Source organism: Anabrus simplex, chromosome 5 (assembly GCF_040414725.1).
Source record: "Anabrus simplex isolate iqAnaSimp1 chromosome 5, ASM4041472v1, whole genome shotgun sequence".
NCBI lineage: Eukaryota > Metazoa > Arthropoda > Insecta > Orthoptera > Tettigoniidae > Anabrus > Anabrus simplex.
In genome coordinates, this window is record NC_090269.1 from 348,454,487 (window position 1) to 348,472,555 (window position 18,069).

The window sequence follows — 18,069 nt, forward strand, 5'->3', positions numbered from 1 at the left end:
ATTTAAAATGTTTGCTTGTCTTGCAAAACACTCGTAGACCAAGTTACTCACATTCCGAGCTTTCACTGTAATGCTAAATCGTCAGCAAAACACAGGCAATTTGTTTTGATTATTTGGCCAATCTTTATTTTTGGGGGACATTTCCTAAACCATTCCCTCATTACCATTTCTAGAGCACAATTAAATAATAGTGGTGAGAGCCCATCTCCCTGCCAGAGTCCAGTTTTATTTCAAATGTCACTGATGTTTCACCCCTAAACTTCACTTTTGATTTTGTGTTAGTGAGAGTCAATTTGATCATGTTTATTAATTTTAAACAGAGATTCTCTATGGATGCAATCATAAGCTTTCTTGAAATCTACAAATGTTATCACCATATCTCTCTTTCTTCTCCTGTTATAGTCCATTAGGCCAGGCATTACGGAGTATGAGGGAGGAGTTGGAGAGTTTGAGGGAGATAATTAGGATTCTCTCAGAGGACAGGAAGGAGAGTAGGCCTCCCTCAAATAATTTACAGGATACAGTAGGTGTAAATGAGGGACGGGAAGGAAATGGGGGAATTGTAGAAGACAGGTGGTCTAATGTTTTAAGGGGAAGGAGATTGCAGGCTAAGGGCTCTGTTCAGGATCAGAATTCAGGACAGGTGTCTGTAAGAAATCGGTACGAGTCACTGCAGGTAAAACAACTGAGGGAAGATGAGGTACAGGGAACTGTTGTTGAGATGTCTGGAAGTAGGAAGAAGGGAAAAGGTAGGAAAGGGAAATGTAGTGTAGTGGAAAGGAAAAGACTAGTGGAACAAGGTCACGGGAAGGAGAAAAGGGAGGAGGAAGTAGCTGCTGCAGCAGTGAGAGAAGATAGGGCTGACCAGGAGGGGAGGGGATCAAATGACGTGGGCAGGGTTGAGGCTCTGGTCATGGGGGATTCCATCATTAGACATGTGGGGAAAGTGTGTGGAGGGAAGGGAACCAGGGTAGAGTATTATCCAGGAATTAGGTTGAGGCAGATGTTGAGGAAAGTAGAAGAGAAGGAAGAGGGAAAGGAGAAGATGGTAGTGTGTCACGTTGGTAGCAGGTATAAGTACCAACATAGTTGGGGATGTGTGGGATCTGGTAAATGCAGCACTGGTGAAGTATAAGGAAGCGGAGATATTTATCAGTGGAATACTGTGTAGCAGCGATACTGACTGGAAGGTGATTGGGGATTTAAATGAGACTATGGAGTGGGTATGTGGGAAATTGGGAGTGAGATTTCTATATCCCAATGGGTGGGTAGGAGATAGGGATCTGCACTCAAATGGCCTTCACATAACCGCAGTGGTACATATAAGTTAGAAAATTTGTTTACAAGCGTTATAGGCAGGTACATTCAGGGAAACCGGGTGGTCTAGGGAGCGGTGATAAGGGTACAGGAATCTGGAAATCAAGGAGGGATGACATAAAATTGTTAGTGCTCAACTGTAGAAGCACTGAAAACAAAGGAATCGAATTAAGTAATTTAATAGATATATACTTACCAGATATTGTAATAGGAGTTGAATCATGGCTGAGAAATGATATAATGGATGCAGAAATATTCTCATGGCACTGGAGTGTCTATCGTAGAGATAGATTAGGAATGGTAGGAGAGGGAGTATTCAATCTGGTGAAAGAAGACTTTGTAAGCTACCAAAACGTTAAGGATGAAAAACATGAAATTCTGCGTGTAAGGCTCATCTCTAAAGATACTAGACAACTTGATGTCTTTGGAGTGTACAGGCCGGGAAAGGGTAGCGCTGATGCTGATTCAGAATTATTTGATAAGATAATCAACTATGTTGGAAATGATATGGAAAGGAATGAGATAGTAGCTGGTGATCTCAATTTACCAAATGTCAATTAGGAAGGTAATACAAACGACAGGAAGCATGAACAACAAATGGCAAATAAGCTAATATGGGAAGGACAGCTGATTCAGAAAGTGACAGAACCAACTAGAGGGAAAAATTTCCTGGACGTGGTGCTGATAAAACCAGATGAGCTCTATAGAGAAAATGAAGTAATAGATGGTATTAGTGATCACAAAGCTGTTTTTGTCATAGTTAAAAATAAATGTGAAAGAAAGGAAGGTATTAAAATTAGGACTATTAAGCAGTACCATATGGCTGATAAAACAGGCATGAGGGAGTTTTCAAAAAGTAACTATGATCGCTGGAAAATGGTAAATAAAAATGTAAACAGACTCTGGGATGGGTTTAAAGCAATTGTTGAGGAATGTGAAAATAGGTTTGTAACTTTAAAGGTGGTAAGGAATGGTAAAGATCCACTATATTATAACAGAGAAGTAAAGAGTCTAAGAAGGGGGTGCAGATTGGAATGAAAAAGAGTTAAAAATGGTTATGGAAGTAAGGAGAAATTGAACAAATTTCTTGGAAATTGAATCTAGCAAAGAAGTCAGCTAAGGATAACATAATAGCAAGCATAATTGGTGGTCCTACAAATTTTAGTGAAAAATGGAAGGTATGTATAGGTACTTTAAGGCAGAAACAGGTTCAAAAAAGGACATTCCAGGAATCATTAATGAACAAGGGGAGTGTGTACGCGAGGATCTTCAAAAGGCAGAAGTATTCAGTCAGCAGTATGTAAAGATTGTTGGTTACAAGAATAATGTCCAGATAGGGGAGATAAGTAATACTAAAGAAGTATTAAATAATAATATTATTAAATAATAATAGAAGTACACTGACTGACAGAGCAAATGCAACACCAAGAAGGAGTGGTTCGAAAGGGATGAAAGTTGGGGAAAAAACAGAGACGGCACGGACGAATAATTGATGTTTATTTCAAATCGATATGCAGGTTACACAACGCGCACGGCATCGACTCAGTAGGATGTAGGACCACCGCGAGCGGCGATGCACGCAGAAACACGTCGAGGTACAGAGTCAATAAGAGTGCGGATGGTGTCCTGAGGGATGGTTCTCCATTCTCTGTCAACCATTTGCCACAGTTGGTCGTCCGTACGAGGCTGGGGCAGAGTTTGCAAACGAAGTCCAATGAGATCCCACACGTGTTCGATTGGTGAGAGACCCGGAGAGTACGCTGGCCACGGAAGCATCTGTACACCTCGTAGAGCCTGTTGGGAGATGCGAGCAGTGTGTGGGCGGGCATTATACTGCTGAAACAGAGCATTGGGCAGCCCCTGAAGGTACGGGAGTGCCACCGGCCGCAGCACATGCTGCACGTAGCGGTGGGCATTTAACGTGCCTTGAATACGCACTAGAGGTGACGTGGAATCATACGCAATAGCGCCCCAAACCATGATGCCGCGTTGTCTAGCGGTAGGGCGCTCCACACTTACTGCCGGATTTGACCTTTCTCCACGCCGACGCCACACTCGTCTGCGGTGACTATCACTGACAGAACAGAAGCGTGACTCATCGGAGAACACGACGTTCCGCCATTCCCTCATCCAAGTCGCTCTAGCCCGGCACCATGCCAGGCGTGCACGTCTATGCTGTGGAGTCAATGGTAGTCTTCTGAGCGGACGCCAGGAGTGCAGGCCTCCTTCAACCAATCGATGGGAAATTGTTCTGGTCGATACTGGAACAGCCAGGGTGTCTTGCACATGCTGAAGAATGGCGGTTGACGTGGCGTGCGGGGCTGCCACCGCTTGGCGGCGGATGCACCGATGCTGCGCCTGGACCCCTCGCAAGTGCCACATGTCCCTGCGCCAACCATCTTCACCACAGGCGCTGCACCGTGGACACATCCCTATGGGTATCGGCTGCGATTTGACGAAGCGACCAACCTGCCCTTCTCAGTCCGATCACCATACCCCTCGTAAAGTCGTCTGTCTGCTGGAAATGCCTCCGTTGACGGCGGCCTGGCATTCTTAGCTATACATGTGTCCTGTGGCACACAACAACACGTTCTACAATGACTGTCGGCTGAGAAATCACGGTACGAAGTGGGCCATTTGCCAACGCCGTGTCCCATTTATCGTTCGCTACGTGCGCAGCACAGCGGCGCATTTCACATCATGAGCATACCTCAGTGACGTCAGTCTACCCTGCAATTGGCATAAAGTTCTGACCACTCCTTCTTGGTGTTGCATTTGCTCTGTCAGTCAGTGTATTAAAATTTACCTATGATAACAATGACATTTACAGTAAGATACAAAAGTTGAAAACTAGAAAGAGCAGTTGGAATTTATAAGATTTGTGGAGATATACTAAAAGCAATGGGTTGGGATATAGTACCCATATCTGAAATATTTATTTGATTATTGTTTGGTTGAAGGAGCTATACCAAATGAATGGAGAGTTGCTATATTAGCCCCTGTGTATAAAGGAAATGGTGATAGACATAAAGCTGAAAATTACAAGCCAGTCAGTCTGACATGCATTGCATGTAAGCTTTGGGAAAGCATTCTTTCTGATTATATTAGACTTGTTTGCAAAATTAGTAGCCTAACTGGTTTGACAGAAGGCAGTTGGATTTAGGAAAGGTTATTCCACTGAAGCTCAGTTTGTAGGATTTCAGCAAGATATAGCAGATATCCTGGATTCAGGAGGCCAAATGGTCTGCATTGCGATTGACCTATCTAAGGCATTTGATAGGGTAGATCATGGAAGACTACTGGCAAAAATGAGTGCTATTGGACTAGAAAAAAAGAGTGACAGAATAGGTGGCTTTATTTTTAGAAAATAGAACTCAGAGAATTAGAGTAGGTGAAATTTAAGAAGGGAAATCCTCAAGGCAGTAGTATTGGACCTTTATGTTTTCTTACATAATCAGCGATATGTGTAAAGAAGTGGAATCAGAGATAAGGCTGTTTGCAGATGATGTTATTCTGTACAGAGTAATAAATAAGTTACAAGATTCTAAGCGGTTGCAGGGTGACCTCGATAGTGTTGTGAGATGGACGGTGGGCAATGGTATGATGATAAACGGGGTTAAAAGTCAGGTTGTGAGTTTCACAAATAGGAAAAGTCCTCTCAGTTTTAATTACTGCATTGATGGGGTGAAAGTTCCTTTTGGGGATCATTGTAAGTACCTAAGTGTTAACCCTTTCCCGCCCACATTTTCAGTCCGCTTATCGTCAGATTTCAACCTATTATTTAGGAAAAATTGAACCAGAGCACACTGTTTCAGAAAAAGTTAAATATAATAAAAACTGTTGATCGCAATGTATTCGAATTTTCAATAACATTAGAAAACATACCATCACATCCATTTCTGTATTCATTGAGACATAAGGTTGTTGGTTCAAACCTCCACCCCTCCCTAATTGTGGTACGCGACACAAAGGTGACATTCTCATGTTGTATGAATCCCTCTAAACCAATAACCACGTTATTCTGGAAGTGGAATGTATACTGTATATCAGCTTCTATTTCCCCTGAGCAAAAGTCTTCACATTCTGTATCTATGTTTCTGGAATATGCCTGTTTGAATGCTGCATTGATATTTATATGCAACTGGCTATCTCACTGAATAGTTTGTCCCTCCTAACATATGTCAAAAATAATATATTTCTCGTAATACTCTTTCGAAATTGTGGACAGGTTCAACATCATCCATATAATCATTCGGAGTAACGAAACGAAATATTTGTGTTAACTGACATGCCGCTGCATCGCAATCGGGTCCGAATTCCCTATATCCGTTTGCACTTACATCATTATTATCACTAAAATTATCTTCGTTGATACGTTATTCCCTCACTAAAAATTCACCTCCACGCCTACTCAATGATTCTGTGTCACTTTCGTCGCCTATATTCAGCTCAGTTTCAATATCCACAGTATTCAATCCCGCCATGTTTACCGAACGAAACAGCTGTCCCGCGCTCGTGGAAATTCAAGATTGTTTCCTAGGCAATGTCAAGACAGATTATCACTCTTCTTTCATTTCCTAAGCCTTTTAGATCGTACTGCATGTTCATAAATGCCTCATAAACACTTCAAAGCCAAAGAAAACAAAAAACTATCGCATAGCTCGCGTAAGTGTGCAGATAATACAGGCGGGCGCTAAGGACCGGAAGGCAAAGTGAAGAGTCGGGTGCTTTCGGACGCTAAGGGCGGGAAAGGATTAATATAAGAAAAGACCTTCATTGGGGTAATCATATAAATATGATTCTTAATAAAGGGTACAGATCTCTGCACATGGTTATAAGGGTATTTAGGGGTTGTAGTAAGGATGTAAAGGAGAGGGCATATAAGTCTCTGGTAAGACCCCAACTAGAGTATGGTTCCAGTGTATGGGACCCTCACCAGGATTACTTGATTCAAGAACTGGAAAAAATCCAAAGAAAAGCAGCTTGATTTGTTCTGAGTGATTTCCGACAAAAGAGTAGCGTTACAAAAATGTTGCAAAGTTTGGGCTGGGAAGACTTGGGAGAAAGGAGATGAGCTGCTCGATTAAGTGGTATGTATAATACCAATATAAATGGTCCGTTATTGGATATTATAAATTTTCCAGCTAACTCATTCCTGGCTGCCAGCGTTTCGCCCCCGTGTGCTAGGTTGGGCTCATCAGTTGGTACCTAGCACACCTACCAAAACGCATGGCTAGTGCATACCATGAAGGCCACTGCATAGGCTACTTGGAGCCACCGGCAGTGCCAATGCACTATGAGAGACTTTGTCGCCAATGCACTATGAGAGACTTTGTCTCATTACCAAAAATTGATGCCTACTTGACCATCAGATGATATAGATGTTGATTCCTATAGGGAATCTGAAATATTTGTCCCGAATGAGTACATTTATAATACCAATATAAATGGTCCATTATTAGACATTATAAATTTTCCAGCTAACTCATTCCTGGTTGCCAGCGTTTCGCCCTCGTGTGCTAGGTTGGGCTCATCAGTTGGTACCTAGCACACCTACCAAGATGCATGGCTAGTGCATACCGTGGAGGCTAAATACTAAATGTTTTCATTCCTCCCCTGAAGGGGGAGGCGGGCCTCTTAGACGGTGACACCGTCTCTCAAGCCGGGAGATTTGTTACGGTGAAGGAGATGTGTGGAGAAGGTGAGGGGGTAGGTGGCCATGGCCTATTCTACGAACTGTCCTGGCATTTGCCTTAGTGCAGGAGAATGGAAAACCATGGAAAACCATTCTCAGGACAGCCGATGGGTGGCACTGTGCCCCAGGCCTGTCTCCTGAATGCAGAGGTGTAGAGCCACGGTAGAGTCGTGGCCAACTTTCCTCTGCTCGGTTGGTCAGTCAGAGTACAGAGCATATGGGACAACAACCCACTCTGCATCTACAAACCCCATGGAGGCCAATGCATAGGCTACTTGGAGCCACCGGCAGTGCCAATGCACTATGAGAGACTTTGTCTCATTACCAAAAACTGATGCCTGCTTGGCCATCAGATGATACAGATGTTGATTCCCAAAGGGAATCTGAAATATTTGTCCCGAATGAGTAAATTTATAAGACTAATATAAATGGTCCGTTATCGGACATTATAAATTTTCCAGCTAACTCATTCCTGGTTTTACCTCCGTGTGCTAGGTTGGGCTCATCAGTTGGTACCTAGCACACCTACCAAGACGCATGGCTAGTGCATACCGTGGAGGCCACTGCGTAAGCTACTTGGAGCCACTGGCAATGCCAATGCACTATGAGAGACTTTGTCTCATTACCAAAAATTGATGGCTGCTTGGCCAGCAGATGATATACATGTTGATTCCCATAGGGAATCTGAAATATTTGTCCCAAATGAGTAAATTTATAATACCAATATAAATGTTATTACACATGGAGTCCTTTCTTTCATAGTGTGAAGGGAATTTTGATATGATTTCTTATGATTTCTCTTCTGTCTTCTGGTCTCCTTTTTCACTGGGTTGATGATGTACTCTTATTTTCTTCTCAATTGTATTGTGCTCATTCCTTTATTGTATGGTTGTTTGTACAAAGGGCTCTGAAATATCAAATGTCTTCAAAATGAATTCCGTACATACAGTACTTGAATTTTTCAATTCCCTTTATTCAGAAAGTACCTCTTGCTCTTTTTCCTTTTTGATGTACTCGCTTTTGTCCTTAAACTTTGCTTGTCGTACTCTTCAACCAGGGTGTTAAGCAAATGTCTTTTAGTAATTCAGTTGATCCAAGTTCCCAAAAGGTATGGTGAATATTTCTTCCAACATGTTCACTGAAATTAACGTTGCACTGCCTGATACACTTAAAACATTTTTTTTTTTCTTTTTAATGCTTCTTGCAGGAACTTTGACATTTATAGTAGAAAAAAATATACGATTTTCCTAGTTGCCTATTGATTCTTCTTTTGTTTCTTTCCTACTCCTCTGGAATTGGTGCCGTTCTCTGTTTGAACCTTCTAATTGCAACTGCTGTGTATTCAGCTTCTCCTTCCAAATTTTTCCCTGACTTTCCTGCAATTCTTGCATCTCCTTGTTCTGCAGTTTTTCTATATTCTCAGATGACTTGCTTTTATTACAATTTGGAGAATTGTCTTCAGTGATATCTGTGGAAGAACACAATACAAATATAAAGGAGGAATTTCCATCATCTTCTTTGATATTTTTTATTCTTATTACCTCAAACATTTTGTTAAATTACTTACCACTGTCTGCTGAATCATCAGGCTGATAATCAGGATCATCATTGGAATTAGAATGTAAGAATTCCCTTAGTAGCTCTTCATCCTTTTCTTTTCCTCATATTTCAGTTCTCATGTATGCTGTAATATATTCCCTTTCACTTAGTAACCAGTAAGAATAATACCAGTACACATTATAACATTGGGTTATAGTAATGATAATAGAACATTCACCGACATTTCTTTCATTCTTTTGCATAATCAGCACCATCCTAATTATCATCCTTCCTCTCAATTCCATTGTGATGCTCAACACCCACAAGCAAGTTAAAGAATGAAACAAAATTGATTTCCTACAGTTGGAATCATTATTGAGCATTATTATTCATATTGATAAACATTTCTTGACAATGTTCCAGTAGCATGCAAATTTTTGTCTTGAAAAGATGAGTCAGCCTACCCGCTTATTTGATCCTTGCTGTGTATTAGATTCAGAAAGACGGAACAGCTTTTCCATCTCTCTGACCGATGTTACGGTTAAGATCAGAGAGACAGGACAGCTTTTACGTGTGAATGACCCTTATTATAATTATTATTGAAATGTAGATGGATCTATGCCTAACTTCTAAAATATGTAAACTAGAGATATGTTCATCTGATTCCAAGATAGATATGAACTTTGCAATCCCTTAACACATTAAAGCAATATGTAGAAAACGACAAAAATGTAGGTACATCTGTCTGATCCTAAGCGGTCAAATTTACATTCTTGTTTTAGCTCCATATCCTAGATTTTGTTAAAATTAGTTACTGTACTATTGTGAATTTGTTGGCTCCATTGTCTAGAGGTAGTGAGTCTGCCATTTAACCAGAAACCCAAGGTTTGATTCCTGGCCAGATCAGAGATTTTTACCTGGATCTGAGGGTTGGTTTGAGGTCAACTCAGCCTATATGAGAACAGTGGAGGACCTATCTGATGTGAGATAGCGGCCCTGGCCTAGAAAGCCAAGATTAATGGCCAAGTGGATTTGTCTTGCTGACATCACCTTGTAATCTGTAGGCCTTTGGGTTGAGCAGCATTTGCCTATAGACTTGGGCGGGGGTTTTGTGTGTGGACATGGGACTTCCAGAACTTAACAAAGGGAGGTGCCAGTATTACAGGAGTAAAACTGTATCCCTAATGGCTAATGTGAGAATTTTGCTGATGTCTGTATGTAGCCAATGGTTGGCAAATGCAGATGTTGCTTTATGTCTTGAGTACTCCAATGCACAGTATTCTGTGTACTTTGTCTTGAAATTTTAGAATTATATCTGTTGGCCATGTAGGAAGAGTATATAATGGAGTACCAGAATGCATACAGAGTATATGATAGAGTGCTAGGAAAGGCAATACAGAAAGAGATACTGTGCTGGAATGCTGTAAGGAAAATGGAAGTTGAGAAAAATAAAAATTGTGGCAGTAACTCAAAGGGAAACAGCAAAGATTGAAGAAAGCAGAAGGAGGTACACTGAAGCAAAACCATGAATTAAAAAATGGCCACTGTAAAAAAAGGAGAAAATTTGTTCACTTAGAAAATATGAGATGATCTGAACAGTAGAAAGAAATTATTTTATGGATCTGTTAATGAGAATGAACATTATAACAATGGATATGTAGGATGACAAAGATGGAGTAATATTGATAATACTATCATACAACAATGAGCCATTGAATTATGACCACCCCAATCCAGGAAAATTTAGCACACCTGGAGCAAGGAGAGTAACATCTGACATGCTGGTAGCATGGTATATACTGTATATAGTGCAGATCTACTGGCTTGCTGTTAGTAGTGTCTCTGGCTCTGAATGAGAAAAGGTGCCGATCTCTCCACATCTGATAGAGGGCAAATTGCGATGGCATGGAACCTTGGCACCAGCATCTCTGAAACAGCACGGCTTATGGGCTGCTTTCATGCCGCTGTTGTGAACACATATCCAAAGTGGTGCAATGATGGGCAAATAACAACACGTCATCCAGCCATGTGCCAACAATAGCTCATTGATACCACAGACAGGCAAAGGCTGCCGCTCATTATTTAGAGCGACTGAGGGGCACAGTTCAAGACATCATCAACCGGTACAATGGTGTTGACCAGACCAATGTTTCCAAGCACATGGTTTATCGAACACTGCTGTGCTAGGACTGCTGAGTTGATGACCTATTTGTACCCCAATGTTGGTTGCACTCCACAGAAAGCAGCACCTGAGGTTGGCACAAAATCATTGCCATTGGACTGTGAATGATTGGAAAAACGTTGCCTGGTCTGATGAATCCAGATTCCAAGCGCATGTACACTGATTTCCATCAGAGGCTATGGCACATACTGTAGTTGCACGGTAGAGCGGGGACAGGCTTGTGGAGGGTTGATCTGGTTGATGTTTTCATGGGACACTGTGGGGTCCAATATTCTGGTATACCAATCCCTAACAACTACCCAGGGTTTGGAAGTTATTGGGATCCAAGTCCATCCATCCATGATAACAGTGTTCCCCAATGGTGATGGCAACTTCCAACAGGATATTGAGTCAAACCACACTACCAGGGTTGTGGAGGACTAGTTCAAGAAACATGATAGTGAATTTACTTTAATGCTGTTGCCTCCAAATAGTCATGATATGAACCCACTGAACATTTGTGGTTTGACTTGGAGAAGCAGGTTCATGGTACATCACCACCACACAGCGGTGTACACCAACTGTTGCACTTCTGGTACCAGATACACCCACATACTTTCTGCCATCTTAAGCTCACGAAAACCTCTAGTGAAACTTGAACAATGTTTACACAAGTATATAGAGGCACTGTCACGGAGTCATATGTTCGAGTGGCACAAAAGGTGTTGGAAAGGCAGATTCAATGCAAGACGATTCCAAAACTGGCCGCTCATCTACAGCACATTTTGATGCAAATGTGGAGCACGTAACGCAGTTATTGTAAGAAGACTGCTATGTAGCTCTGCATTTTGATATAAGCTTTATTGCAGCCAAATGGCCATACAACTCATTCCCTGGTACAACATTTTTTAAGAGATTCTGTGTGGCAGTTGCACTTTAACACCTGGTATCTCTCATAGGGATTCAAGGTCACTTCCTTCAGAATCATCTGGAAAATCTGCTGCATTCTGCTTAATTTGAATCTTGAAGTGTGGCATAAGATTTTACGCGACAATTTAGGGAAACGGAAGCTGAATGCAAGACTTGTCCCGCACACCGTTACAAACGACTAGAAAGAGGAAAGACAAAGAATTTCTGTGGAACTACTGGATAGAACCAGACGTGATCCCACATTTCCAACAAAGATTACTGCTGGGGATCAATGTTGGTGTTACCAGTATGACCCCTACACAAAGAGTCAAGGTGCAGAATGGCAGAGTCCTGAATCACCAGCCTTGAAAAAAGCCAAACGTCAACCTTCAAGAACAAAGACAATGATGATCGCATTCTTTGACAGTAAAAGGTTAGTTCAACTTGAGTACATTCCAACAGGTGAAACAGTGAACCAAACTCTTTACATCGAAGTCTTGAAACGTTTGCAACTAGCAATTCGACGTCACTGCCCTGATTTGTGGCAGTCGCAGAACTGGTTTTTACTACACGATATGCAAAACCTCACACTGCTCTATCTGTTACTGAGTATCTGGCCAGACATTCTGTCACTGTTGTCCCACATCCACCATATTCACCCAAACTCTCGCCTTGCGATTTTTTCTTGTTTCTGCGAGTGAAATTGCAACTGAAAGGGAAGCTTCATCAAGATATTGCAGACATTCAACCGGCTGTGACACATGAGTTACAAGCATTGCTGCCAAGACCTCCAGAAACGCTGGTAAATGTGTATAGATAGCCAAGGGGACTACTTCGACAGGAGCTGAGATCATTACTTGGTAAGCGCAAATTTTTTATTTTTTACAACCTCAGTCCTAGAACGTTTCTGACATAGGTTGTAGATTTGGAGCAGTTGACCAGCAATCTTTCCAGAAGGGAAGTCTGCGATAGCCCATGATAAAATTCTTCCTTCTTCAAATTAATATTCTTGGTATTTTGAGTACCATAGAGATTTGACTGGTAACAAGTATGGTCTACCACCTCCTCAATTGAAAAAAAAACATCAGTAGGTGTGTGGCAACCAGTGAATATTATTTTTCAGCACCTGCACAGAAATGTTACATGCTAGATAAAGTAATTTGATCAGATGAACGTAAGTATAAAATTTATGCACTAGCTTATTTGCATATCATACCACACAAAATGTAACTGTTGGTTCCATGTAATGAGGCCTCTCTGTGAATCTGTCTTTCAACTTACACTTCCTGGTAGGTATCCATTTCCTTCTATGGAATATGAAAATTAAGACTCTTGTTCTGATCTGCTGAAGCGCTTGCTATGGTGAATTATCTTCCACCTCTCCATCATTTTCTGCTAAATTTAACAATGCTTTAAAGAGAGTATAAAAATATTGTCCTGTATCTCTACCCCACTTGCACCTCTCAAGGTATCCTCTATAAGATCACTTTCTTCAGAATCATCTCGAAAATCTTCTAGGCCTCTACTATGTCCCATGGAGTTAGGTGTGGCTTCATAACTGCATGAGTAAAGAACACTAACATTTATGTCAAGTTGTCTAACACTATGTTACTGTATATGTAAAAAATATACATGTATATTTCATTATTTTCCAAATAATGATATATCCCCAACAGAACTTTGTATACACTCACCGGAAAAAAAAAAAACATGTTTCTCAGGTTACTACTACTAAAATATTTTCATTCCACACCCTGATGGGGCACAGTGAGCCTCCTAGAGGGCAACACCGTCTGTCAGGCCAAGAGATGTGTTGTAGTTTGTGATAGTACATATATCACACACTCGCACTATATGTAGAAGTGAGATATTATTATTATTATTATTATTATTATTATTATTATTATTATTATTATTATTATTATTATTATTATTATTATTATTATTAGTATTATTATTATCATTATTTCAGTTGTATATTTTGTCATTAATATTTGTAAGCTGGAAGGTATCCATATGTAGTATGAGTAATTTGTTTTGTACAACGGCTGGGAAAACATTGCTTTTATAACTCTGGTAATTTGTATGACTCATGCGGACATCCCAGTGTCTGATGAGATGAGCTTGTTTTGTACTCGAAAAGTTCTATGACTCATGAGAAACACCCCAGAGTTTGTTTTCGTCTTGGGACCAGGAAGAAGTCCAGGGCGTGGTCTTGACAAGAGGATCTACCATGATTGGCTGGCCAGGATCAATCTCGGTGTATCATGTGAGAGCTGAGGTCTTTATATACCTAGACATCACAGCGGAAGTCAACCACACAGGACGAGCTCGACAGCCGTAGTGGAAGGACGTGTTCCTCTCACTCGCTCTCTCTCCCCTCGCCAGGCGCTCTGTACTTTCACAGTACTATTCAGGCAGCTGTACTTGTTAGTACATCTCCGAAAGAGCATTGTCTACTGTCTGTACTTTTAAATACGCAGTACGAGCATTGTCAGGAAGCACTTTTTAGTGTTATTCTCTTTCAGGTTTTTATTTCAGGAAGCGACAAGGATGATGGAACTTCGAGACGACCTACCAGAGAATTTCAAGGAAGCAGTAGGGGAGATTGTTCTCTGGGTCGACCACAGGAACGTCCCACTGAACCTCACCGCCCCTGCGCTGCTCGTGCAGTACTGACCTGGGGAGGACACCTACAAGGAGGCCTACCTCATCATCGAGCTCCTCATGAGGCTCGAGGGGGCCACAGGGAAGGAGCTCTCCCCCGACGCCGTCGAGAACATCGAGAACTGGGCGATAATTATTCGCCCCACGGACCCAGGCCAGATCAGCCGCTACGAGAGGAGCTTCTCTGCTTACTTTCAGGTTACCCGAATACCAGGCAAGAGGAACTACACTACCGGCAACGGCAGCCAGGAGACAGCCACACAGGCGGAGCCAGGGAACGAGGACGACGGCGGCGCTCCAGAGCACCGCGACCATAGTTGGAAAGCTGTACTTTACGAAGTATACGCAGACCAACAAGGCCGCCAACCAGGATCGTCAACCCCCAACCAAGATGAAGTGGACGCAGACGCAAGCCTACCAGGAAGGGCCTGTTACCCGGGCGCAAACCAGGAAAGCTCCTGTGATGGTGGAGAACAGCACAGCAGTGGAGAAGGACGCCCCTTGGCGTTCTGAGGCTGCTGCCCAGGCCCAGCCTGTCTGCATGTCTGTCGAACTGCAGACCTCGATGTGTGCCCCACAGGACAGGGAACGCAGTCTAGTGCTAGCACCGACCGACGACGCTGCCGCCAGCCAGGAGAAGGAAGAAGACGGCAACGCAGCGGAGCCACCAGCTACCCCGGGGCCACCAGGCCGGGAGGAGGGCCACCAGGACGAGGCCTCTTCCCATGTCGAGAAGAAACCCCCGGGAAGAAGAAGAAGACGACGCCGGACCAGGAAGCAGTAGGCGACGCCGGCCCATCAGGAGAGGACCGCCCAGCTGCAATCCAGAACTGCTCCCAGGACAGCAGTCGACTGAGGAACCAACCAGGAGAGGCAGGTTGCAGCAGTCAGGTGAGAACAGAACGTCCCCCTCAACAGCTCTTGTAATGTTTCTGCTGTTTGAGGTGGGGCCACCATCAGATCAGCTGTGGGCTTCAAGTAAGGTGCAACCATTGTGGTGGCGATCACCATTACACGGCCTGTGCTACACTTAAGGAGGCGCCGGTGTGCGCCAATTGCGCGGGGGGGGCAACCCGGCCTCCCATCGTAGTTGCCCTGTATACCGGGCCATGGCGCGGGCAGAGAGGAAGGAAGCCCGGCGCCATGTCCCACAACCATCCAGCAGGTCCCCGCCTCGGCGGGCTTGGCCTCATTCTCCGGGATTGGAGACTGGGTACGAGGGACCTCAAGGGGGGGGGGGGGGGGGGGGGGTTGGGCGGTGCGGCAGGCACTAGTGGCTATTGCCGCATGGCTCGGCAACCGGCATGGCCCGCGCTAGTCACAGCAGTGCCCAGAAGGACTGATCCCCTGAATAACTGGAACAGCGAGGAATAGGCTTATGACTGTGCATGATACCTATTCCCAACTAACACCATTACCTGGACCTCTCCAGAACCACATCCTTGCATGTGCTATCTACAAAATGTCAGGTTTTAAATGTAGGCATCTTTCTATTTCTGCCTATGTGGTTTTGTCCTGACCCTTACTACCTGATTACACCACTATTGATACCCACCACCACATCTGGCCAGGTAGCATGCTGAGCATGGGGACAGGCAGATACTCCTGTAGTATCACATTTCCACTCCTCCCTGCTATCTTTCTCTTCTTAGAACTAATAGCATGTCGGAGGCCATGTAGATTAAGTCGATGGTCACGCGAGGGGAGCGGGCATCGGGACCCCCGCCGAAAATTAAAAAAAAAAAAAAAGTGGAAGTCAATCACATACACATTGTACGGGAAGGAAGTAGTGCGGACACACGATACGGGAGTGAAACTGGATATACGGTACTGGAGTGACACTGCTGCACTATACTGGACTGGACTTCAAACGTTCGTGGAATGTTGTTCTGTGCTTACGCATTGAGTATTGTATCACTTGTGGCGGCCTGGTATTACATGTTGGTGAAAGCTGGGAGGTGCTATATCTCAGACTTTCCATAATTTATGTTCAGGATCGACAAGCGTGTGTTGCTCAAATGTATATATCTTTACAAGTGTTAAAATCTGGGAACACAGTATTATGAGGTACAGTATCTGTGTGATATTATAAGTGCCGATTATGAGAATCGGCAAGTCGTGTTGATACAGAGACAGTGAAGGGTTCTTATCTACATATATGTACATTGTTCAATGGACTAACTGCAAATGGTGGCTTAGTTCTCACTTTCGTTTTCCCACTGTTTTCTTTGTTGTTGTTGTAAATATGGAGTCTTCCAGTAATATTTTGTCTGTGTATTATACGTGTATTTTGGTGTGTTGATGAGGTGCTCATGCACGGATTTTTTGAGAATATAGTTAGTTATTTTAGAATCAGTGGAGTTATTGATGAACCTAGGTGCAGTCCCTACCTATTTAGTCATTTTTAGAAGGTTAGGTAAGGCCTGTAGCAAATGTACCAGTACGCAGCATTATGTACACGCCTTGGGAGATAAAGAATTATCATGCTCTATCTAAATTCGAGGGGATCCATTCTGGTGAACTCTGGCGCCCATACTATGGACATTTTGATTAATTATTGTTATTAATGTTATTAATTCAATTTATTTCAAGTATTTTATTTATCTATATATTTTTTTTATTTTATTATTTATTAATAGTATTATCAGAAAAGTTACAAGTTATTGATGGTGATGATGATGATGATGATGATGCTTGTTTTTTAAAGGGGCCTAACATCTAGGTCATCGTCCCCTAATGGTATGAAATGAGACGAAATGAAATGACAAATTAAAAACCCCAAATCCTCCACTGATCACAATTCAAAATGTGAGGACAAAAAATGAATGGATGGATATGAATTTAAAACAATCAGTGGAACCAACCCACAGTGCCTTACATGCACAGAAGCTGGCATAAAACAATAGTATTACTGACCAAGGGACTGCTTCTGTAGCACGATACTGAATCAATGATGCTTGTAGTCGAAAGGAGTCCAAAATTCAAGTCATCGGCCCTTCATAATGGTACTTATCGCTAGAAAAGTAGAACCATGGTATTTGTCATGTTGCGGTATTAATCAAGAGTAACGTAGACTCGTGGTATTCCACACATTATGGTACTACTCACAGGTAATGAAATTCGCACATGTATTGCAGAGCTACTGTGTGTCGCACATTGCGGCACCACTGACAGGCAACACAAACCTATGGTGTTCATCACCTAAGGGTACTAACCACAGGGACTCGTACCATCCCGTGGTGTTCCTCATATAGTGAGTACTAATCATAGGCTAACCAGAACCATGGGTTCCGTCATCCCATGGTGTCGCTCATATAGTGCTACTAATCACAGGTACTGTAAAAGCTCTTGTTTGCTACTAATCACAAACCTATTTCGTACCTAACGTAGTGGTACTACGCGCAAGTAAAAGCGACCCATGGAGTTCCCCACATGGTGGTACTAATCACAAGGAGTTTCATGGTTCTAATATAATCATCCCTTGGTCGCCCCTTACGACAGGCAGGGGATACCGTGGGTGTATTCTTCGTCTGCGTCCCCCACCCACATGGGGTTGTGTGATTGGTCCGCGAGATGTATTTTATTTCTCTCAAGTCCACCAGCAAGCCAGTTGGACCCGCCTATCCACCACCTGGGAGTATCACCTCTCCCCATGCTACGCCAGCGTAGTAGGTTCGTGGTGTAGTTATTTGAGATGCGGAGAAGGGTGAGAGGAGAGCGGCTGTAGCCTATAAAAGGTAGTTGCAGCATTCTCCTAAGTGAGAATGGGAAACCACAGAAA